The following is a 25,376-nucleotide window of genomic DNA, read 5'->3' on the forward strand; positions in this document are numbered from 1 at the left end:
GTCATCAATAGTTAAAGCTCATGTGTGAGAAAGTGTCTGACATAAAAAGTTCCAGGCTTGGTTCTGGGGTCCAAGGAGAGAACCCATTAAGGAAGGTAGAAAAACAAAGCACTATTAGAAAAAGGTCTAGTGCTGGCTAAAATATGATGATAATGTGGGAGGTGGCAATTTTAAATAACATGGTAAAGAAAGACTCACTAGAAGGTGTTATTTTAGCAAAGAATTGAAGAAATAGATTTTCTCCTTCCCTTCCTCCTCCAGTGTTCTGATGATGAGGAAGAAAACTCACTTTATGATAGTTACCATCATACTCGTATTACTTCTCCCAATCTACTCTATTCTTGAACTCGGGATTTGATTTTGTACTGAAAACCTTCCGAAAGAATAAGGTCACATAAAGTCTGTTGTCTTCATGGAAGAAAGAAATGTTTAATACCAAATAGGATCATGGACATAATCAGAAAGGAGATAAAAGATTATCATAAACACTGCTGATTTAGACTAAGAGGGAAATGCCTTCATGTAATCATTCATTTACATATTTATCGCCTATAACGTTCTAGGCATGGACAGATTCTGGTGACAAGAGAAATGCAGCCCCATGAGTTTCCAGTCCATAAAAGTCAGTCTGCACACTGTGATGGAAACACACAGATGTAATCCAGGTCCACATAAGAAGTCTGTGGAGTCTTGGGGCACCTGGGTGGCTCAGTTGGTTGAACGCCTGACTCTTGGTTTCAGCTCAGCTCATGATCTCAGGGTTGTGAGATCAAGCCCTGCAATGTGGAGTCTGCTTGAGATTCTCTCTCCCTCTCCCTCTGCCTCTTCCCCAACTTGTACATCTGCATGCGTGCACACTCTCTCTCTAAAGTAAATCACTCTTTAAAAAATAAAAAGGTCTGTGGAGTCTTGTCATACCATAACAAAACTGAGATTAAGAAACTCAGTAAGAGGGGTGCCTTGGTGGCTTAGTTGGGTAAGCGACTGACTCTTGATTTCGGCTCAGGTCATGATCTCAGGGTTGTGAGATTGAGCCCTGGGTCGGGCTCCTCACTAGGCATGTAGCCTGCTTAAGACTCTCTCTCTCTCTCTCCCTCTGCCCTTCCATCCCCTGCCTCATGCTCTCTCTCTCTCTCTTAAAAAAAAAAAAAAGAAAGAAAGAAACTAAGTAAGACTTAAGAAGAGAGGGATCCTAGGGGAAGTGGATGATTTTGTGCTAAAGCAGAATGGTCTGACTCAGAAAGATCTCAGAATGTTAACGAAAGAGGACCAAATAGCTATATACCAAAGTAGAAGAGAAGGGTGATCAGCTGTGGGTATTCAGAGGAGGTGAGTAGTGAGGAGAAAGATCACAAAGGGCCCTGTGACTTAAAAATTTTGTTCTTTATATTTCAAGAAATGGGAAGCTGGAGAAAGGTTTTTTTTTTTTTTTTTTTTTAAACGGGAGAATGAAATGCATGAAATTTCTAAAATGCATTTCATTTCCACTCTCTGATTTACACTTTTGAAGTTTCACTCTGGTAGCTGAGTTGAAAATGTTCTAGAGTGAGGCAAGAGTGGATGTTGGGACATGGGTTAGGAGCCCGAGATGTGGTTAGTTTAGACCAGTTCGTGACCATGGAAATGGACAGAAAAGGACGACTTGGTGTTTGATTAGATAACAGATAGGGATATGCCAGCAATGAATTTTCAGTTAATGTTATCAACAGTTGAGCTGATTGAGAAGGCCATGGTGACATAGGATTCACCAGGATTAAAGCAAGTTTGGAAGATTCTAGGGGATAGGCAGAGAAGCTAAAGATGCCTGTGAGCTGAATGGGGATCAAACTGGCATGATCTGGGCCTAACAAAATCTAGCTAATGAATGCAAATTCCACTATTGCTAGCCCTCATCTCTGGTTTATTCTATACAGCACCAGAATGATCCTTCTGAAATGTAAGTGGAACATTTTCCCAACAGCTAAAATCCCTCCAGTGGATTCCCGTCTTCCTACAAGTACTTTCTCGTGACCTGCATCCTCCATCCTCATTTTCAGCCTCTGCAATCTCTGTTCCAATTTTTTCTCACTCCCCACCTTGCTCACTTTCCTCCGTCCCAGTGGTCTAGTGATTTGTCTGTGATTAATGCCAAGTAATTCCTATCTCTGCTTGGAAAGATGATCCTCCAGATAACCTCATGGGTTACTCCATTACTTTATTAATGTCTCTTCTTAAATCTCATCTTATCAGGCCCTCATTAACAAACTTATCTAAAAAAACACTCATTTTCTCTATCTGTGCTCTGGTTTATTTTCCTTCTCAGCCATCATCACAACTTGATTAATTATAGACTTATAGGCTTATTAAGAATACAAGTTCCTTGAGAAGAGGGACTTTATTTCCTTCCCTCATGCAACTCCCGCTGCATAGAATATAGTACAGTATGCACTTAATTCATACTGATCAACTGACTATAGATCTTGTTCGGCACTTCTGCTCACCAGTTTCCTCTTCTCTTATACCTCTGCCCTTTTAAAATACTAGTGGAACCTCTTTTAAGACATGTCTCCTAATTCAACTTTCCAGATTAACCAGTGCCATTTGTTCCCTCTATAAAGTCTAATGTTCAGGGAAATCGAAAATTCACAGCTGTTAAACTACTTGCTAGCATTTTTACTTACTTCTCCCAGGAAATCCATGGCATGGGTTCCCAGTCTATTCTACCAGTTGGACTTGTCAGTGTCATTACATAAAGTAATTTATTATTATGTAAATCAATATGTGAGTGTGAAAGCGAAAAAAAATGTTTCTGAAAAACTAATTTGAATAATATGGAAAGACTTGATAAATGGGATTTGTGTTTAAAAACATTGCTATTGGCTGTCAACTTTAAAAGACTCAGGGAAAAAAATGTCACAAATATACAGATTTATTCACTTAGTGTGTGTGTGTAGTTGTATTTTAGATATGCTCAAACTGAAAATCTTAGATGCCGTATGAGTGTGGTTTACACCAAAAGAACGATGTAGCGTTTCAGTTAGTGAAAAAGAAAAGTCTTGGATAGGCATCAAAAAACATATAAATGTACATTTATATGTTTCAGGTTAAAATAAAATGGTCAGGGAATTAATGCATGTTTTTAATTTTCCAATATAAGTATTTTTTCCATTGATTAACTCTGCTAAATTTATTAAGTAAATTGGTTTCTCCTTAACCTAACCCCATAGGATTTCCATATTCTGCCCTTCCCTCTTTCATCTCAGCACAGATGAAAATAAAGTTTCACTTTGTGTATAAACTGGTTGATCTTACTTCTGTGTCAAAAAGAATTATAAAGGGCACCTGGATGGCTCAGATGGTTAATCATCTGCCTTCGGCTCAGGTCATGATCCCAGGGTCCTGGGATCGAGTCCCGCATTGGGCTCCCTGCTCCTTGGGAGCCTGCTTCTCCCTCTGCCTCTCTCTGTCTCTCTCTGTCTCTCATGAATAAATAAATAAAATCTTAAAAAAAAAAAAAAAAAAAAAGAATTATAAAGCTACCAGTGTACTCAAGAGGGAAAAGTGCGATTAGTTACCAGTTATGCACATGGAAGACAGAATTGTAATCCCAGTGTTACACTCTTGCTGTTCTTGACCTAAACACTTCATACTTCCCCTGGGAGCCTGGTGCCACGCTCCCATGAGAACAGCACACAGGGCATCCCCACCCTGTTCTGCAATGTCGTGTATCTATCATTATTCTGCCCCCATTTCCTGTCATTCCTAGCTTTCATTTGTGTTTCCAAATCTCACCTCCTATTTGGGGGTGGACTTAAGAGGGACTGTTAAGGGCACATAAAAATCATCAAGATCAAATGAACATGAAGCTGAAGAGAAAGAAGGAAAGAAAAGGGCAAGGAAGTTAAAAGGACTGGGAAATACGAAGATGTAGGCTGTAAAGGCAAATAAACATGCTACATGTAGACTACACATTTGGCTCTAAAAGAGTAAAAATGAAGAAAATCCAGAAAATAAAAGCAAGTTAATTTGTCAGAAAAGCAAGATTATTCCTAAGTACTAAACACCCATTGTCAATATCATCCCATCTACCTAGCTTAGGTTCTTTGGAAGTGAAGTAGTTTCTATACATGCTTTCCTTCCTCTGAAATCCTGTAGCATTTCCTCTGTATCACTCTGTTGAGAAATTTACCCATGTTTTATACTCTTCAGTTAATTATATTTATTTTTATCTCCTTTTTTTTAAGGTTTTATTTATTTATTTGACAGAGGGGTAGAGAGAGAACACAAGTAGGCAAGAGTGGCAGGCAGAGGGAGAGGGAGAAGCAGGCTCTCCACCGAGCAGGGAGCCGGATGTGGGGCTCGATCCCAGGACCCCAGGATCATGACCTGAGCCGAAGGCAGCCGCTTAACTGACTGAGCCACCCAGGTGCCCCTGTATTTTTATCTCCTTAAAAGAGATGAATACAGTTGACCCTTGAACAACATGGGGGTTAGGGGTGCTGACTCCCCCCATGCAGTCAAAAATCCACACATAATTTTTGACTCCCCAAAACTTAACTACTAATAGCCTACTGTTGACATAAAGAGATTAACACATATTTTATATATGTATTATAAACTGTATTCTTACAACAAAGTAATCTAAAGAAAATGTTATTAAGAAAACTATAAGGCAGAGAAAATGCATTTACAGTACTGTGATTATTGAAAAAAAAAATCCACAGATAATTGGGCATGTGCAGTTAAGGGTCAGCCGTAATTCTTTATAATGTAGTCCACACTTGTGTTAGTTCGCAAGGGCTTCCATAGCCCAGTACAACAAACTGGGCGGCTTAGAACAACAGATACAATGTTTCCTAGTTCTGGAGGCTAGAAGTCTGAAACCAAAGGGTCAGCTGAGTCATGCTTCCTCTGAAGGTGGGATGGATCTGTTTTGGGTTTCTCTCCTAGCTTCTGGCAGTTCCTTGGCTGTGGAAGAATAACTCCAATCTTTAGAGGGTATTTTTCCTGTGTACATACGTGTCTGTGTCCAAATTTCCCCCATTTTATAAAGAAACCAGTCATTGGATGAGAGGTCCGCTCCAGCATGACCTCATCTTCGTTTAATTAATTACATTTGCAGGGACTTATTTTCAAATAAGGTTAATTGTGAGTTACTGAGGGTTAGTACTTCAGCATGAATTTTGGGTGGACATAAATCAATCCATAATGCTGCCTAACACAGAACTGTGAATACAAGAGAAATTTAGTATATTCATAAGAGCTGTATTAAGAGGGGAATAAGAAAATAGTTGAATAAGTAAAAGTATGAATGCTCTTACTTCCTTTTCCCATTTCTTTGCTAGTCCTATGGCTTATCCTCTGAAAGTCAGGTTCACTTTGCCAACAGTAATGAATTTAATAAGACAGTGCTGCAAATACACAAATGGACAGATATAAGTATTTAAGAACCTTACAGAGTCTTTTTTTTTATTTCTCAAATTTAACTCTACCTTTCAGTGGAATAAATTCCTATCATTTTTTTGTGCCAAACACAAACTTCACTTTATACAAGACTCTAGTTCTTACCTAAATATTAAAAAGGATTACAATTTTGGTTCAAGATTATACAATAATAGACACAATATGTCGGAAGAATCCTTACTGACATTGAAAAATGCAGTATCAAATCACTCTTAAGCCATTATTTCCATAATAAGGAAACAGATATATATCTGTGCAAAAATGACAATCTGAATGACATGCTGAAATGCTTAAGTGCTCAGGCAGGCATAACCAAATTGAAGTGAAAGTCTGAGCAATTATTCATTGAGCATAGAGCTTATCATATAGCCAGTTTAAATATATTAAGTGAATTAAAACATCCAGTTACACAGGCACTTATTAATCCACTGGCAGTCATAAAACTCTGCTTTGCTTTATAAGCCATAATGAGTAGGTCAGCTTATTATGGCTTCCAGTTTTTTATTTTTATTTTTCTATTTCTAAAGGCACTTCTTTTTTTAATAGTGAAACAGTTCTTACACTGAAGTATGCATTAGCAATGCTTACGTCTTCTCTTTGAAATAATGGGTGATTCATCATCAGGACAGGTGTAGTTTTGTTTTTTTTTAACAAATGTCTCATTTATCTCAGCATGCAGTCTAATCATAAAAAAATTCAATGACTTAGTATCACTAATGGCTAAAAAGACACGCACACATGCACACAACTTATACATGCTTTCTTGCCAAATTTTAAAATATTAAAGGAAGACAATGATTTTCTTCATCTATTATGAAGAAAACAGTTAATTTTAAGAAAATAAGTTGTAGCAAATACTTTTATCTTCACAGAACTGAGTTTGGGTAGCCAATAATACAAAGAAGAGACCGCAATGACATATGGTATTTTTGAGTTGATGTGGCTACTGTGTCTCTCAGTTGACAGTTTTCAGTTTATTTTGTTTTTTAAGTTTTCCCTGATCTTCACAGCAACGGTCTCACCATATCTCTCTCCCTTTCTCTTTATTTCTAGTAACAGCATCACCATTCTCTTAATTAATCAGTACCAAATCTTGAACTTCGTTCATCCATTCAACAAATAAATACCCAATAACTGTGAACTGAATCTTGGTGGAACTGCTCTAGCATCTGAGGATACAAAGGTAAGAAAAGATAACCTGAGAACAGAAAATACATCAGACACTACTTCATACTCACCAAATGGAAAAAATTGGAAAGTATAAAAATACCTAGTTTTGTGGAGAATGTGGATCAACAGGAATTGTTACATACCACTGGGGGAGTGTAACTTGATAATACAACTTTGAAGACATTTTGACATTGTCTAATAAAGTTGAAGTTGCACACAATATATGCTAAGCAATTCCACTTCTAGGCATATTCTCTAAAGAAACTCATGCATGTGCACACCAGGACAGACAAGCATGTATGTAGCTGTAGTAGCAATAATTCATGTGCACAATATCTATCCTGGCCTTCCAAAAGTTAAGGCTCTTCAGTGAAATGCTAGTAAGAGGTGAGTATTTAGGTGTTGTCATTACTGTTGTTGTTATTTCTTATGTATCTTATAATTATTCTTTTCTAGGAATTTAGATTTTAAAAATAAAAGGGATAGGGACCTCTAGGTGGCTCAGTCAGTTAAGCATCTGCCTTCGGCTCAGGTCATGATCCCAGGGTCCTGGGATCGAACTCACATCGGGCTCCCTGCTCAGTGGGGAGTCTGCTTCTCCGTCTCCCTCTGAATGCTGCTCCCCCTGTTCATACTTCCTCTCTCTCTGACAAATAAATAAATAAAACCTTAAAAAACAAAGAGTAAAAGGGATAAAGAAGCACTGATAATTGTAAAAATAAGATACTCATACAAATAAAATGAGAACAATATAAACTAATAGTAAATAGAAATGATAAAGAATCCATAATGATAAAGAAGCCAGAACAATACAAACTAATAGTAAGTGCAAATGCTAAAGAATAAAGAATCCATAAAAAATCATAGAAATAAAAATAAAGCTATTGATGTAGAAAGTAATTAGGAAAATTCTGTACTTGCACAGTCAGGAGAATTAGCGAATGGGAATATAGTACTGAAGAAATCACCCAGAACATGTTTCAGAAAGCTTTTTTTGCTAAAACACACACCAAACCCATAATACCATCCTGCACTGAGTTTATATATTGCCTGGTAGCTTTGAAATTTAAATGAAGCTTCCACAACTCCAATTTCTATTTTAAGACTAACTCTCCCTGACTGATTCTGCCTTCAGCGGAGTGTAAGAGCCACAGACCTCTGCCATCAAGTGTCTGTTCTGACTTTGGCTTACACATTTAGTTTGCTATGTGAATTTGTATGATGACTCCACTATTTTTTCTGCGGTGTGTTCTTGTGTAAAATGAGGAAAGTAATAGTGCCTTCCTAGTATTCTGTTAAGATTAAATGAGGTAATATATGTAAAATGCTTAAAGTAATGTCTGAAGCATCGAATGTTTCCTTTTTTTTTTTCAATTCCTTTTTCATTTTGGATAGTTTCCCTTGCTAATGACTCAGATGTGACCATCTTTTCTTCTGCAGTGTGTAATCTGCTAATGATCTCGTCCAGTGGAATTTTCACTTCAGACATTATAGTTTTCATCTCTAGAAGTTCAGTGTTGGTCTTCTTTTTATATCTTCCATGTTTCTACTTAATCTAAGTCATCTTTCCTCTCCCTTTTTGAACATATGGAAGGAACATTGCATAAAACTGTGTTAAAGCCCATGTCTACTCATGCTATCTCTGTGTCATTTCTGGGTGTGTTTCCAGTAATTGACTTTTCTCTTCATTTTGAATTGTATTTTTCTGCTTCTTTTCATGCCTAGTAATATTTGATTAAATTCTTATTATTGCATTTAGAAATTTTGTATTTCTATAAATATTCTTAAGCTGTTTCCTGGGACACAGTTGTGCTACCGAGGAAAGAGCTTTGTCCTTCCTAGGCTTGTTTTTGAGTTTTGTTAGGGAGAACCAGAGCAGTCTTTGGCCTAAGGCTGATTTTATTTCATTCCTGAGGTGACACCATTCTGACTACTCTACATAATAATGCTCTTTACATTTCAAAATTTTACACTCTGCTAAGTGTAGACACAAACTGTTCCTGGCCCTGTGAGAGCTTAGAGGGGCTGTTCTCTCTGCTCCTTTCAGGTGGTTCTTTCCCTGGCCTTGAGTCATTTCCTCACATGCAAGTACTAATCAGTGCTCAGCTGAAGACTCCAGGGAGACTTTCTGAAAACTCTCTGAAACTCATTCTCTGTCTTTTTCTCTCATGAAACACTGTACTCTGCTATGGGAATTCTAACTACCCTGCCTTGCCTGGACTCTCAACTCCATCTCCCCAGCCCTGGAAGACTGCCAGCACCTGAAAAGAGATGTTTCATATATTGTTTTCTACTTTTTTAGCTGTTTCATGTGGAATGGTAAATCTGGTCACCGTTCACCCTCTTGGCGAGTAGCAAAAGTCATTCATGTAAGCCATTATTAATGATGACACTTTCCTCTGAATCTTAGCTAGCCCTTAGCCTTATACATTGCACAAAGTGAGCATATATGTATGTATATACATTTATTAGCAACGCAGTTTACTTCAGATGAGAAAATAGGCATCATTGCCTTCAGCGTGGTTTTTAGCCATCTATCCAGTGGAGTTTCATTTCCCATTCAGCCTCATAGTTTCACCTTCATAGTTTCATTCTCCTTCAATCCCTTCACACTTGCAGTCGTTCCTCCTCCCTTCTTCTGACTCTTCTCTGAACATTTACCCCGTGTAACAGTAAAAACAACAACGCTGCTCTCCTAAATTTTTTGTATGGTGATTCCGACCTTTTCTTTGCAGATTTTGTTTTGCAGCCTTTACTCAGGCCCTCTAGGCTTTACTTATAAACAAAAGCAGTTGCTTCCCGAAGTAAAATGATTGCATCAGATGTTGAGATAGCAAATACAGTGGTTAAGTACCCAAGTTAGGAAATGAGACTGTTGGGTTTCAACTCTGACCTACTCTACCACTCGAGCCTAAATGACTTTAGTCAGGCCACGTCGGTGCCTCAGTTTTACCATCTGAAAACAATGGTAATGATACATCATATCCAAAGAATTGTTTTGAGAATGGCACAAGATAATGTATTTTAAATGCTTTGTACATTGCCTGGTACATAGAAACCATACGATATGTGTAAGTCATATATATTATGAGTAATGTGGAAGAAAACATCTTTAAGTTGCTATTTATTAAATCAATTTCACAGGTTAGGAAAATAAAGTTCACAAATGTTGAGTGACTTGCCTGGGACTTAACGACCAGTAAGTAACAGAGCCTGAATGTGACTTCATCTCTTCTTGAACTCTCAGAAATGCTGTGACTATTACTAACCCTCATTCTGACTATAATCTACCCTTGTAACAATTACATTCAGAAATAATATCATTCTTAAAACAGTTAATACAAATGAGACCATCACAGTACTATGGTATTGGTGAGAGACCTATTTCTACTGCCAATATAGGCTTGAGGCCCACTAAAGTTTCTACAAGACTAGAAAATTTGACAATGATATACAAATTTATATCCATTACAATGGTTAAAATTAAAAACACTAGCAATACCGATTCTTGATCAAGATAAGAAACGATTAGAATGGTGGTAATGCGATTTGATACAACCATTCTGAAGTTTAAAATTGATTTATCAAATTAAATATACATTTATCATATGACACAGCAATTTAACTCCTACATATTTACTAAAAATAAATGAAAACTATGTACACAAAACAACTTATATGCAAATATCCATAACAGCTCTATTTAGAATAGCCAGAAACCAGCTCTTTGTCCACCAACATGTGAATGGATAAACAGATTGTGAAACACATATGCAGTGAGAACCTCAGCAATAAAAAGTAACATCTATTTATACATGTATTAACATGGATGAATTTCAAAGTAAATATGCCTACTGAAAGAAACCAGAGACACAAAAGTGTACATGCGGTATGATTCCATTTCAATGAAGTTTTAAGAGAGACAAAGTGAATCTGTAGTGATAGAACTAAGATCAGTGGTGGCCTAAGGTAGGGATGGGAACTCGCATGGAAAGGAACATGGGAGAACTTTCTATATCTTTATTTTGGTAGTGATTAAATGAGTATATACACTTGTGGAAATTTATCAAAATATGCACTTAGTATGGGCTCATTTTATTAATGTAAATTAGACCTCAGTAAAGTTCATTAAAAAAAAGGAAATGCAATTGGCAGATTTTCCACAAAGATGAACTACATTCTTAGTGAACATACCATTGAAACATTTTTCATTGAGCACCACTTAAAAATAGTATGTTCCCTCCAGTTCTTTTAATTTTCTGTGTCTCTTTGCCTGCCAAAATATCAACAAGGTTCACTCAGCCACTTCTTGGAGATCTCTGTTGAAATGGTTTCAACTTATGAAAGATACCTTCCATGACACTATGTAAATTGTCCACCTACATCCTGTTACCATCATTCTGTCTCCTTATCTTGCTTAGTTTTCTTCCTAGCACCCGCACACCATCTGTGTATTTATTTATTTATTGTCTGCCTTCTCCCACTGCTCAACTAGGCAGGGTCTTTGTTTCACCCTCTTCTGTACCCTCAGAGCCTAAAGCGTGCAGGTGCTCACATGTGCATGCTCAATAATATCTGCTGACCAATTGCAAAGAATGCCAAGGCAAAATTAGTATACAGTAGTCAGCAAAGAAAGTGGTTGCTGCTGCTGCAGGCCTGGCAATGGAGTCCAAGTTACAGGAGAGTAGAGCAGTGGTCTTGAACTGGGGCTGCAAATTAATAGTAACTGGAGAGCTTTTAAGTAAAACACTGTTCATATCCAGTCCCCGCCCCCAGAGGATCTAATTTAATTGGTCTAGAGTTGGGCCCAGACATTAATTTTTAAAAGCTCCCCAGGTGATGTTAATGTGCAGGCAGGGAGGAGAACCACTGATACGGAAGAACAACCCACCCCTTTCTTTGACTTTCGCTGAGGCGTCTCTTCAGTATCTTCACAGGCCAAAAACCATGGCCATGTTCCTGGCCTTAAAAATCAAATCCCCCCAAGCAAAGAGCAGGGAAGACTTATGAGGCATTTATATTAGTATCAAATGTCTGTGAGTTTGTGTCAGTGTGTGCATCTGCAAGCATAAAAGTGTGTGTCTGTGAGCGTGTGTCTCTGAGAGAGAGAAAGAGAGAGAGAGGGTGTGTGTGTGTGTGTGTGTGTGTGTGTGTGTTTTACCACCCTAAGTATTTGAAACATGCTTTTGGATTTATTCAGAGAGACCCACAATGCAGTTGAACAGTTTAATAATTTATCCAAGTGCCATGACATTGATTTGGTTGGCATGGTTGCATGATTTTTTAAGTCTTGTTAGGAAATAGCCTCCAGAACAATAGCCCTTTCTCTTCCAGCTGGTGCACAGCTTCAGGGGTGGTGGACTGCAGGTTGCAGAGAGTGAGGTGTCCCTGAGATAACCTCCTGGTCCAGAAGTAAATGGTTGAGAACAAATTTCAGTCTGAGGCTGGGGTGAGAAACCAGACGTTCAGTGGTGGGATAAGGTAGCAAGTGGACATTCAAGAAGATCAAGCACATAGATTTGAGAAAGATGAGAAACTGAAGCTAGAGATACCGTAAGTGCTATGATGCGGGCAGAATCTCATCGTCAGCTTCCCGGGGGTATGGACATGACCTCCTGTTGTTACCACCATATTCTACCCATCCCATTAAGACAGCATTAAAAATAAAATAGAGCAGTGAAAGGAGCAAAGCTGAACAAAGCGAAACAAAAAAATATCATTTAATTACTTTGTCTACATAGTGCACATATGTTGGGAATTAATGTTTTACTAAACAGACTGTTTAGCCTGACTTTACTCTTTGGTTGAATCAGTCTAGATCATTAGACATTGTAAGAAGAAAAAAAAGTCTTACCAAAATGAACTAAAAAAAAACTATTCACATTTTTAAAATGCTAAAATAATTGTAATATTAAGTAGGCGATTTACTGCAAGTTAGGAATAACTTTTTAATATAGTTGCATAGAAAAAAGACTTGCATTTTCAAAGCATATATATTAGGGGATAGTCTTTCACAGTACCAAGAATATACTTTTGGAAATGGAATATGTCTTCCTAGCAAGGAAAAGGTGCATTTATTGGAGAGTATGTCTTACATTGAAAGGCAAGTGATATCTAAATATGCAGAGTAATCATAAAATATCAACAAGATTTACATCAAATATTAGACGAGGAAAAACAGAAAGATATGGTAATAGACATTATGAAAATAAATAAGATTTCAAGCATAGCAAAAGAACCAACTGTACGAGTTTAAATACATCTAGCTCCCACTAGTTTTTTTTTTCTTTTTATTAACATATAATATATTATTTGTTTCAGGGTAACTCCCACTAGTTTTTGAAAGCATTTTAAAATGTAGTTATGGGGTGCCTGGGTGGCTCAGTCAGTTAAGTGTCTGACTCTTGGTTTTGGCTCAAGTCATGATCTCAGGGTGCTGGGATCGAGTCCCACGTTGGGCTCCCTTCTCCTTGGGGAGTCTGCTTCTCCCTCTCCCTCTGCCCATCTCCCTGCTCAGGTGTGCACTCTCTCTCTCTCTCTCTCTCTCAAATAAATAAGATCTTTAAAACAAGTACTCATGTTTCCAAATACACTAAGAAATGGAAGAATTCTTCAAACAAAATGATTGAACCATGTTCTTAGTGAAGCTTTTTGTGACCTACTATAATTACCACTAAATTCTCTTCAACCTCTGTATCAGTCAGGGTCCAATCAGGAGCCAGAAATCACATGGTAATTTCAACAGGGAAAGTTTAATATATGAAGAAATATGAACTACGTTTAGGGAATTAGCTACTCCAGGGGATAAAAGGAAAACTCTAAAGAATACACTAGAACTAAGAAAGAATAACAAGAATGAAACAAACTTGGAAAGGGGCCCCTTCCCAAGGCTGGAGTTTAGTTGTTGTTCCAGAGAGTATTGTTGAAGTACAGTGGAGGCTGGAGAAATTCACTGCATTCCTCAGAGCATGAGCTAGCCCGCAGTCAGTGATCTGAGGCTGGTAGGTGAAGAGCTTCCAGATGATGTCAGTGAAATTCACTGGGAAGCTGGTTGGACTCCCACGGAACTCACTAGAAGCTGCCACAGGAGTGGGAGGGAGTGAGAAGATGCTGCTGAACCCATCAGGAAGCTGTGTGGGCACCCAGGGAACTCCTGGAAGTCACCTGGTGGGGGTGGGGGATGGGAGGTAACAGAGGAGGCCCTGAGAATCTCAGGAAAGATGGGGTACCGGCCAGGAAACCAGATGCAGTCCTGAGGAACTGCAGGAAGGCTTCCCCAGAGATGTTGCTTCTAGGTGCTCTGCATGCCAGTCTTGCACCACAGGAGCCCCTAGTAAGAGTACCACAGAGGAAGAGAATTCCCTTCCTTCTGCAGTATCCCACACCCTCTGCTGGCCAAGCTTGGGCTTGGGCCAGATGACCAGGGAGAAACCTCAGTATGACAGCATGGCAATGAAGGGTGTATTTAGAGGGGAGAGGTAATTGATAACTGGCACACTCCCCAAATTTCTAATAATATTCGCCTCAAACTACCAAGAGTTTGGAGTTCCATTTTTGAATACCTGATTATTTTGTTATAAGATCTTTCATGACTAGTTTTGATATGTTTGTTACAAAATGATCTATATGTAGAAACTTCTCTTTCAAGTTTCATCATCAGTTTCTAATAAATTAAAAAAAAAACAATATCAGTAGCCCTCTGAAACATCAGTGGCAATGACCTATTTGTGATTAATATTTCTTAGATACTTTGAAGATAAAACTTAGTTGGGGCGCCTGGGTGGCTCAATCGGTTATGCCTCTGCCTTCGGCTTAGGTCATGATCTCAGGGTCCTGGGATCGAGCCCCACATCGGGCTCCCCGCTCAATGGGGAGTCTGCTTTTCCCTCTGCCTCTCCCCTCTGCTCGTGCTTTCTCTCTCTGTCTCTCTCTCTCAAATAAATAAATGAAATCATAAAAAAAATTATGAAGATAAAACTTAGTAGATACTTAGTACTTCCATTGTTACATGAGGATCAATGCATTATTAAGGAGTAAAAATAACACTAATGCATTTTTTTCTCATCTACCAAAGCTACTTCTAATATATAACTAAGTTGTATAAAAGTAATTCACTTTCATCTTTAATAAATCCCATGTGAACTTTAAAAAATATTACTCTTGTTAAAAGTCCTCTCTTAATGGGGAACATCGAAAAATATTTGGAGAACTATCCTTAAGGCTGTAGAAGAATTTAATGCTCTTTTAAAAATATCATGGAATAAAATAATATTTAAAGAGAAAAATCATCCACTTTTCTAAATATTTTTTCTTATAAAGTTTTAGTTGCAAATGCTGTTTATTTGAAGAATTGAATGAGGAGAGAAATGCTTTCTAGAAGTCTGTGGCAGTACTTAGGTATGAATAGCTAGGTATACAGAAAGACAGACCTTTATTGCAATGCTGCCAAAACAAGACAACTGAAAGCAAACAATCTCAAGGTCACAATAAAGAGCCAACCTTCCTAGTAATCTTTCCATTGAGCTCAGTTTAACACCTTCTTATAACTCATCAAATGCATCTAAACAAAGGAACCAACTGACACCATTTGTTTCACAATTGACCCACTTAATAAAAGAGAATTATTTCCTTGCTCAGTATTTGAGAGGATAATGGAATCTATAATGGCCCAAAGTACTCTACTCTATCTTATTTATAGAGAAATTCCAACATAAGCATGTATATAAATGTACTGTAAAACATAGAGATTATTTGTTTGTACTTAACATAACTCCTGGATGTACTTTCACATTGTTTGGCTCTAAATGGTATGTGGGAAAGAAAACAGTCAGCACTTGAATCTACAACAAAAAACATTTGGCTATTTATGGAGTGTTCCCTCACAAAATGCAAGTGCATTCAAATAGACTATCTCATTGTTACTATAAACTGAGTCACCACAGGATCCAGGTTCCCACTCATGGTACCAAATCTCTGAGACCAAATAACCAAGAGAAGGGACAGCTCCCCACTGCTTGGTGACCCCATGAAGCAACACCAGCCTTCAGAAGAAAACAGCTCCAGGGTTGGGGGAGGGGGTAACCGGGTGATGGGTATTAAGGAGGGCATGTGCTGTGATGAGCGCTGGGTATTATGCAACTAATGAATCATTGAACACTATATCAGATATTAATGATGTACCATAGGTTGGCTATTTGAACATAATAATATGAAAAAAAGGAAGTGAGACACAAAAGGACAAATCCTGTATGACCCCACTTAAATGAAGACCCTTCAGAGGTCAAATTTATAGAGACAAAGTAAAATCATACTTGTCAGGCACTGGGGAAGAAGAAATGGGAAGTTATTGTTTAAGGGGTACCAAGTTTGAGGTTGAGATGATGAAAAAGTTCTAGAAATGGATGTTAATGATGGTTGCATAATAACAAGAATGTACTCAATGTCACCGAACCATACACTTAAAATGGTAAAAATGGTAAATTTCATCTTATGTATATATCGCCATGATAAAAAAAAAAAAAGGCTGAAACAAACCACACTATTATGGGTATTACACCCACTATTATTGGTGTTATGAAAAGAAGAAACCTTAAAAAAAAAAAAGAAGATGAAAACAGCCCCAGTTGCCGTGAGCGGACCCAATGCAGAGCTGATAATGTTGCACAGCGTAAAGCTAGACCCACTAATGAAGGTCACTTCATAGTGGTCAGGCCAGTATGTTTTCTTTCAGTGGTTGTGCCAAACTTCTGTAAGCCATTTATACTAAGAGGAAATGGCATCCAAACCCCTGAATCTGTCCAGGGCCCATAGATGCATGTGCACTTTTCTCAGAAAAAGGTTTGCTGTCATCTTCACGGGGAGCTATTTTCTTCCAAACACACTGTAAAAATCTCTGACAATACTTCTGCTGGGAAGTTTGCCTGATAAAGGGACATAAATGTAGGACCAGTATAGGTAAACATCCTTTGGAATTTTGAGTCCCTCTGAGATATTTCTCCTTTTACAAAGCCCAGGATATCCATTTACCATTCCTGGTAGCATCTTCTGAATGCCAAAAAAAATATGCAAATCCTACTGACTGCTTAAATCCCAACCAATCACAATTAATTAACTGAAGTTCTGTGAAGCCGTGTACCTAACTCATACAGGAATTATGACATCCCAGGGCAGAGCTAAATGATGGAAAGATTCACTCCAAACCCACTGAATACTGTCATGTCACTTACAGGATCCCATTTACAATGTGGAAAGTCTGGAAGTTGTTGTCAAGACCAATCACCTCAAGCTTTCTGAAAACCCTGACATTATCACATTGATTATATGATCATCGGAATAAGGTGGAAATGCAAGCCACTCCTTAGCTGTTCAAGGGTTAGTTTATGAGCTAACTAGTCCTGGAGGCCTCACCCATTTCCCTTTGATTGTTACATTAAAAAAAAAAAATGCTCCTGAGATAAAAACTTTAATTGCAATGAGAACTCCTTTTACGTCTTTTATATCTATTTTATCATCAACTCCCCATGCCAAGCACAGTCACACAAATAACACACAAGGCTTAAAAAGGGGTGGCTACAATGAGTGACAGATAAATCTGGCAAAATCATCCTAATATTGATGAAGGCCATTATTTGGTTTCTCCTCGGCATATGCCCTTTTCATCCATGCTACAGCTCTCCTTCCCTCTCCAAGTACCTTCCCCAGATTTCATTAATGGAGTTTTGTTCTCAGCACACTAGACTAGCATGGGAGTGGTTAATTTTAAGTTCAGTTTAGCTAATAGTGACGAGAGTTATCATCTTTCAGAAGGGCATTTGCATGATAGGACTTGAGTTCAATTTTTCGTTTTGGTTGTTCCATGAGATATGTCAGGACATTTTTTGTGCATCACTTCACATCCTCCAAGCCCCATGTTTTATTCCAGCCACTGGAACAGTTACAATTTCTAGGGATTTTGGCAAACTCTGATCGGAGAAAATCAAAAACTTGCCTTCCTCAGCTCTGTACCATGCGCTTTTCATTTTTTGTCCTGAGGCTCCAGAGTACTTTATGTAGGACGCCCACTAGAAACTTCTCAGCACCCAGACATGTGAAAGGACATTTTGTGTGGAAGAAAGAGAAACCTGAAGTGAGAATATACATCATCCTGGGAAGTGACCTGTAGTCGACTTCATCTGACCAGGTGCTTGACAAGAAAAGACTGGAAGATTAGTGGTAAGGAAGTCTTGGTAGAGAAATATGTATGGACAGACAGGATTGTGGCAAAACATGTGAAGATTTCTATGTAACCAGAAGGTAGCCATCATGGAGGAGATCCAAAACAACCAGACAGACAAAATGATCAGCCTGCTTTCATCATAAGCATCCCAGGACTGGTAAAGTGGGTACGTGAAGGGGGGCATCCTTGGTGGCAGATGCGGTGGCTCTATATGGGCCCAAAGCAGGGACTCCAACATACTAAGGTCTATCTCACTAATGATGCTGCCTCTAAATATCCAACCTGAAAAGAACAGAAACCATCACTGAGCCTTTGGTATAGTGGAAGGTGGACTAAATTGGTCCTCATCAGTTTGGAAGGGCCAAAAGTTCATCTTTATGGAGATAGCTACCTATTCCAGGTATGTGCTCACCTTTACTGCTCTCAGAGTCTTAGCAAACAGCACTGCCTGAGGATTTTTGGAATGCCTCATCCACAAAGATGTCATCCTACACATCACAGTGCCTAACCAGGGGACATACCTCACAGCAAAGGAAGTATGAGAATGAGCCCATTACCATGGGATCAAATGATTGTGTCACATCCTGCACCATACAGAAGAAGCTAGCCTCATAAAGCACTGCAATGCCCTTCCAGTGCCCCAGCTGAAGTGTTAGTTCAGGAGCACATTCTGGAATGATGGTGTGCTGTCCTTCAGGATATGGGACATGCATTAAGTCAGGGACTGTTACATATGCTGTTTCCCCAGTGGGAAGAAACTGAGTCCAGGAACAAAAGGATAGATGCAAGAGGGCCATTATCCTCAATGACCCACTGAGGAACTTAATATTTACCATTCCAACAACTCTGGGTTCTGTAGGGTTAGAGATCCTGGTTTTCGAAGGAGATGCATTCTTGCCAAAGGACACAGTAAAGATCCCATTGAACTATAAGCTGCGGTGGCCACCAGGATGCTTTTTACTCCTTGTGTCTAGGAACCAACATGCAATAGGAGAAATAATCTTCTTTGGGGGAGTAGTTTACCCTACTCAGGAGGACATAGTACTGTTTTTAACACTTTGGAGGCAGGAGGGAATATGAGTTGAATGCAAGTGATCCACTTAGGTGCCTCTTAATGTGCTCTTGCTCCACTGTAACTATGAATGCAGCAACTCTGACCTGCAAACAGTATGAAGTCCCTTTAATGATAACCCTGAAACTTCCCTCACCCATCAATATGGTAAATTAGAAGCAACAGTACATCTCAAAAGAAAGTGCAAGGATTGGTCCACCATCAAGGGTTTAAAAGATTTTGGTGGGGGGGTGATGTCCATTATATCCCCAATCAATAGATTTGTTGGACTGTACAAAGACTAAATGGATAATGGCAGGTGATGTCGAACTCCATAATTATGCCAAGTGGTGGCCCCCATCACAATTGCCATGCCAAATGAGGTATTTTACTGGAAAGGATAATGGAGCACATGGTACTAGGTGTGTAGCTATTGATCTGGTCAATGCACCCTTCTAAATCTTCCCAAGTAGGCAGAATCAAAAGCAGTTCTTTGTTATTGCATTGGAAAATACTCTCTTTGCTCCATGACCATATTCATTCTCCCACTCTGTCATAATATAACCCTTAATTATCTTGAAATTGCACAGATTATCATGCTTTTCCCAGATTGATGACATCACGTGAACAAGATTTATTGAGCAGATATAGAATCACTCTAGATGCCCTAATAAGACATATGCATACCAAAGGGTAGGAGATAAATCTTAGGTATACTTAGGAGGCTGCCATATAGGACTGCCAAAATATTAAGGGCTCCAATAATCTGGAGCACACAAGCCTACAAAGTGTTGCAATTTGGATGATGCTGTCACTAAGAAAAAGGTACTTGGTTGGTCTCCTTGAATTTTGGAGGCAGTAATACCACACTTTGGAATAGTGCTCTATCCCGTTTTTCAGGTGACCGAGAAGAGTGCCGATTTGGAGTGGGGTCTAGAGAAGGAAAAGGCTCTACAGTAGTTCCCTGATATTTGAGCAATATGGCCAGCAGATAGGACAGTGGTAAAGGCAGCCGTAGTAGATGGGGATACTGTAGAGTTTTTGACAAGGTTGAATAGGAAAATTTCACAACATACCCCTAGGATTTTGGAGGAAGGCTATGCCTTCTCTTCGAGAGAACTGTTCACTATTTTAAAAAACGGTTCCTGTTGTACTCCTCTTCTCTAGTAAAGAGAGAGTGTCTGGCAATGAGACAAGTGATCATGAGATGAGAAAAAAATATTAGGAACTGGGTGTTATCAAACCATATCGTATGATACCAAGTCATAATGGTTGACGGGCTCAGCAGCAATTCCTTAGACAGTAGAAACTATACATTCAGAATTGGGCACAAGTGATTATAGAAATTATGAATAAATCATGTGAACGCGTAGCCCAGATTTCCATGTCACCCATCCCCTCTGTATTGTCACTTCCTTTCAACTCAGTCATTTGGCCTTATAGAGGATTTCTTATATTCAATGGATAGAGGAGAGAAAAAAAAAATCCTTATCAAATCTCACACCTACCATGCAAGAGTATTTACCTTCCCTTCCCACCGTTCTTTTGCCAGCAGCACCAGAAGTAAGGGAATGCTTGCCTGGTTCCCGGAACGGTCAGCACAGTAATGTAATGATTGCTGTCAAGGCACTGCTGCCATACTGGGACCGTCTCAGAATGGACCTGATGGTTAATGGTGAAGGGAGGTCCTCCCAGGGGCGGCACCGGGAGAAGCACATTTGATCAGTTTGTCGGAAGAAACGGCCTGACGTACGATAGATGCCCTGGGTAGTAGCAAAAGGATTGGATGATTCAACGGTCTAAAAGAGCAAGCTTGAGATTTGGGGACGAGGCATGTAGTTCGACGTGTAAGAGAAGGCGCCAAGTGTTGGGATCTTTGCGGATGGCGTGAGGACCCCCTGAGAGCGAACAACACAGCGGAGCCAGTGCAGCAGCCGGTGGGTGGGATGACCCGGCATCCTTTCCCTGCACTCACTCCAGCACTGACACATTTGGTGCCGACCAGTGGGGAAGGAGATATAAAATGACTAATGGAAGAGGGACATGAATGGTACTATTTACAGCCTCTGGACCAACTGCGGCAGTGAGGACTGCTCTTCCAGTAAATTCCTTACAGCGTTTATGGTCAGCAACAGGTTAAAGAGGATTCCATGATACTTAGGACTTAGTAAATGACACAAGCACCACTCCGGTTCCTGTCCGGCCCACCTCGTACCCAACAGCTGTGGTGTGATCAGTTGTGTGCCGGCTTCATTCTGGTGTCCACGGTCTGACTTCCAGTGCCTCACCTCCAGCTTGTACGCCATACCTACTGCTTCTCTGACATCCGAGCATGGGACACTCAGGGTCACCCGGTCAGCACTCACACGGGCAAAGTTCCTAAGTGCAAAAGGGTTAATGCCTGCAGGGCCACCCTTGACTACAGGACTTGGGAATAGATGGATGAACCTTTGCGCTTTGATCCTCTTGGCAAATAGTTCTAAGACAGCGTTTTCTGTGGTTCTTTAGAAGGTGCTATGGGATTGAGCACCTATGGTGGACAACTTGATAAAGCATCCTTGTGTTCTCCATCCTTTGCTATTCAGTCGCAGTGTCCCCTACCTTGGAATCACTTTGCAAATAAACTATATGGAAGAAAGCCTCTGTCTCGGGCTATGGTTTTGGGGGTTTCTGTCTAAGACATAGATTTCTTATCTCTGCAGAGAGTAAGTCTGCTTTCATTTGTTTGCACATACAAAGGTCTCTTAGATTTATACGTTGCTACTAATTAAGCAATTATCATGTTATTTGAGCATTTATAGCTTTTCACTGATTTTAAAGATTAATCCAAACTCTTTGGACATATTAATGCAATGGAGAGATACACAAAAGAGAAAACGGAGTGCATCTATAACACCAACACTAAAATAACTCCAGTTTACGTTTCTTTGAGGCTTTTATACACATAATACACACACACACACACACACACACACACACACACACACACACACACACACACCAAAAAGGAAATGGACCATGCCATAGCTACTCTTTTGGAACATGATTTAAAAAAATAAAACAAAACAAAACTCATGGAAATAGATTCTCTGTATATTTCATACCAAAATTATAAATATACTCTTTTAATTTTAATACTGCAGCATATTGTTAGATTATACCATAGTTTATTTAATCAATTACCTATAGATAATTAAGTTGTTTCCAATTTCCCTGGTAAACAATGCTCCAGCGATTTCCTAGATTATGTGCTTGTGTGATTTGTCTAATGATTTTCTTAGAACATAGAACTAAAATAGAATTTTAGTGGGCCAAAGGATACATAACTTTTAAAACCTTAGATGTATATACAGAGTGTCACTCCAGAAATTTTATCCTAGTTTGCATTGCCACCATCATTTCTTCATACCTTCACTGACATTACATAACAAGAATGGAAGAATTTCACTGGGCAGTATCTTCCTTGGGGAAATCTATCCCCCCACTTTCTCTCCATTTGTTTAGTATTTAATCCTACCCGCCCCCCCCCCAGGGTTATTTCAATAATAGAAGAGTAGCACTAAACTGCTTTCTTGGGTGTCTGGTTCTTTTAAATGGAAGATCCTTTTAAATGTTTTTTAATGATCTCGAATTTGAGTGTTGACATTTGGGAGTAAAAGATAAAGCCAAGCAGATTGTTCTACAAAAGAATGAATAAGGAATTGTGAGATTCTCAGAAAGCAAGATCTGGAGACCAGAAAAGAGAGAAGAAAAGGCAAAGGCAAAGGAGAAGGAATACCTGTGTGAGCAGAAGGGAAAGAGGGAGGAGGGAGACAGAAAAAGGGGGGGCAGAGAAAAGCAGAATAAGGGAGGGAGGAAAAGAGAGAGAGAACATAGGTGAGCATTCATATTAATGCAAAAACAATATATCCAAAGAGAGAAGAGAGGTGTTAAAAGGAAAACCAAGACTGGCATGGGTGATGACATCTAGAAAGGAGGAAAGCAAACGCAAAAGAAGAGGGAACTTGGGATAATTCTGAATCCCCAATTTTTCATCTGCTTAGCAGAGATTCCCAGGGTTTTGTCAACATTTCTGGTGGATTCAAAAGGTAATTATGGGCAGCTTAGGATCCGTGAGAAAGCATTCAACCTGGGGGCAGAAGACTAAATCCCAGTTCTGATACCATCTTCTCATTGTGAGACTCATTTAAAGCCCTCTGAACCAAAATTTCTTCAGTCGGAAATTTTATTTATTTATTTTTTCATGTAAGGCCGTTTATTAAAATAGACAAACCACAAGATGAAAATGAAGGCAACAGAAAAATTCAACTTTTCACAACCAGAAAACAGCACAACCTCAAAAACAATTTAGAAATAAGTGTTGTAAAAGATATGTTGCAGATCTGCATTCCAGTACCCAAGATTATGTCAAATCATAGTTCTAAATAAATCTTTCTGAAGTATGAGATTAAAAATCATTTTCAGTGTATGTGTAAATTCTGCGTTTTATCATACGGGTATGTTTATTCAACACGATCTTTGAAAACAGGCCATTTAAAGAGACATAACAATATTCATTCTGTAAGTTTCATTCAACTTTACTTAGGGTTGAATACACATGAAATGTGCTTTTAATGCATAAAAATCACAGTGGATAGCAGCAAAGGACTTGGGGGCGTGGTTAAGGAGAATCTGATAATTCACATTGTGATATTCTGCACGTTTATGAAAGATAATTCACACTTCCCAAACCTCAAGACTCCCCTTTTTAAAGAACCAAAATAAACCCAAGACACCTTGCTGACACTTCCCCACCCCTAAACAAATTGATTACTTTTACATATAAAACTGAAATAGTATGGCAGCAAAAGATTTTGATAGCAAGGAAAGTTTGTAAACTGTATTTCAATCTCTTTTTCTTATTCCCAAAGTGCAAGGGTTCTCATAATCTTTCAGTAGTGCTTCTCCTGTAAGTAATCCTTCATTTTGTTTGGCAAAGGCAGTTTCTGAATCAAGTCTATTCTGGTATACTGACGTATAACAAAGCGACACAGGTACTGCAAAGAATGCACCTGCACGAACCGTGATACGGGATTGGTCAGTCTGACCGGGTAAGTAGCAGATCCAGGCAACCGAGATCTTGAATAACAAAAAGCTCCATTTTCAGAGTCCCTGATTGAATGCTCAATTAGATCAACTATAGATGTATGTCCTTCCACATCCGGCTGTTCATAAAAGCTAAACCTACCATTGGAGTGTTCAATTCTCGTGTGAAGTGTTTTGCCATGGGAGCGAAAGCTCAAGCTCAAAAGATAACGGTCGTCAGAACTATCCCGAACAAGAAAAGAGCCACCTGGCACATTTGCTAGCTTCCCTTCTGCCTCCCAGCGTGTGATGGGTCCCCAGTACCATCCTTGTTTCGTGAGGTTTTTCAGCTCCTCTGTAAGGCTTGTCACCACCATGGGACCACTACTCTGCACGGAGTCATATACTCTTGCAACCCTAGGGGCAGAGTTAGGATTAAATTCAAATGACAGCGCCTACTTTCAGCCACGTGGGCATCTGTGCCGGTGAGCCCACTGAAGTTCCTGTGGATTTGATTGGTCTGCATTGGATGGAGGTAGCAACGGTGAGAGGCAGGGTGCGTCGTCATGACTCACTCTGGGGCTCTGCAACATGACTCCCGTGGTGTCAATCAACAAGCCATTCACCGCCTAATGCACAAAGATCTCGGGGGCCACCACTAGGTCCTGGTCCACCTGATTCTCGTCTTCGGCGAAGGAGCTCCCTCCCACTGGCGGAGGGACCCCAGAGACTTCCACGGGGGAAGAACTGTCCAGACAATAACTACGCGATCCTTCCAAAGGGTACATCCCCTCATCTAAAGGCACAGTATACTGCATGTAGTCCTGAGTCATAAGTCTGATAACTACAGGCACATGTTCATCAAGCTGAAGATGCAAATCTCCATCCCGAGATTCCGAACTCTCGAGGAAATTACTCTGGTCCTGGCACACAGTTTCAGACTGAAGGTCGTGAAAATCCTTCCGAACACCATTCAGGGCCGGGCTCGGACTGTAAGAGGGAACCAAGGCTTTGACTCTCACCTCCATTTTGATGCACGTCTCCTCCGAGTTTGTAGGGCGCAGGGGCCACGACGTGGGGCTGTAGTGATGGCTGCGGAGCGTTCGGTAAGTTTTAAGACTGATTCTCTTCATTATGACTAGTTACCCACTCCAACAGGATCACTTTCTCTCCAGAATACTCCCCTCACACACCTGGTGAGGCTGCAATGCTGCATCTACGTACCGTTCCAGCTTCATACACCCTTTGGAGCCATTCTCTGTTGAAAAACTTCAGGCTGGCATAGTGACATCTTCAGGTTCACTGATGCTCAGATAATGGTTTGTGTCCCAGGCCTTCAGAGATCCGCCGTCTTCTCTTTCTTTCTTCTCTATTACTCAACAGTCGGCTCCCAAGGACAATGGGATAGCCACTGCTCCCCAAACATAGTCTCCA

The 25,376-nt window shown here is 39.6% G+C and overlaps 1 pseudogene; it reads right to left on the reverse strand.

The window, feature by feature from the left end:
- Positions 1-23,809: 23,809 nt before the first annotated feature.
- Positions 23,810-25,075, reverse strand: LOC114214878 (suppressor of cytokine signaling 6-like; annotated as a pseudogene).
- Between the last annotated feature and the right edge of the window lie 301 nt (positions 25,076-25,376).

Source organism: Eumetopias jubatus, unplaced genomic scaffold (genome assembly GCF_037043125.1).
Source record: "Eumetopias jubatus isolate StellerSeaLion01/CBP00866 unplaced genomic scaffold, mEumJub1_p1.0 scaffold_8, whole genome shotgun sequence".
NCBI classification, from domain to species: Eukaryota; Metazoa; Chordata; class Mammalia; order Carnivora; family Otariidae; genus Eumetopias; species Eumetopias jubatus.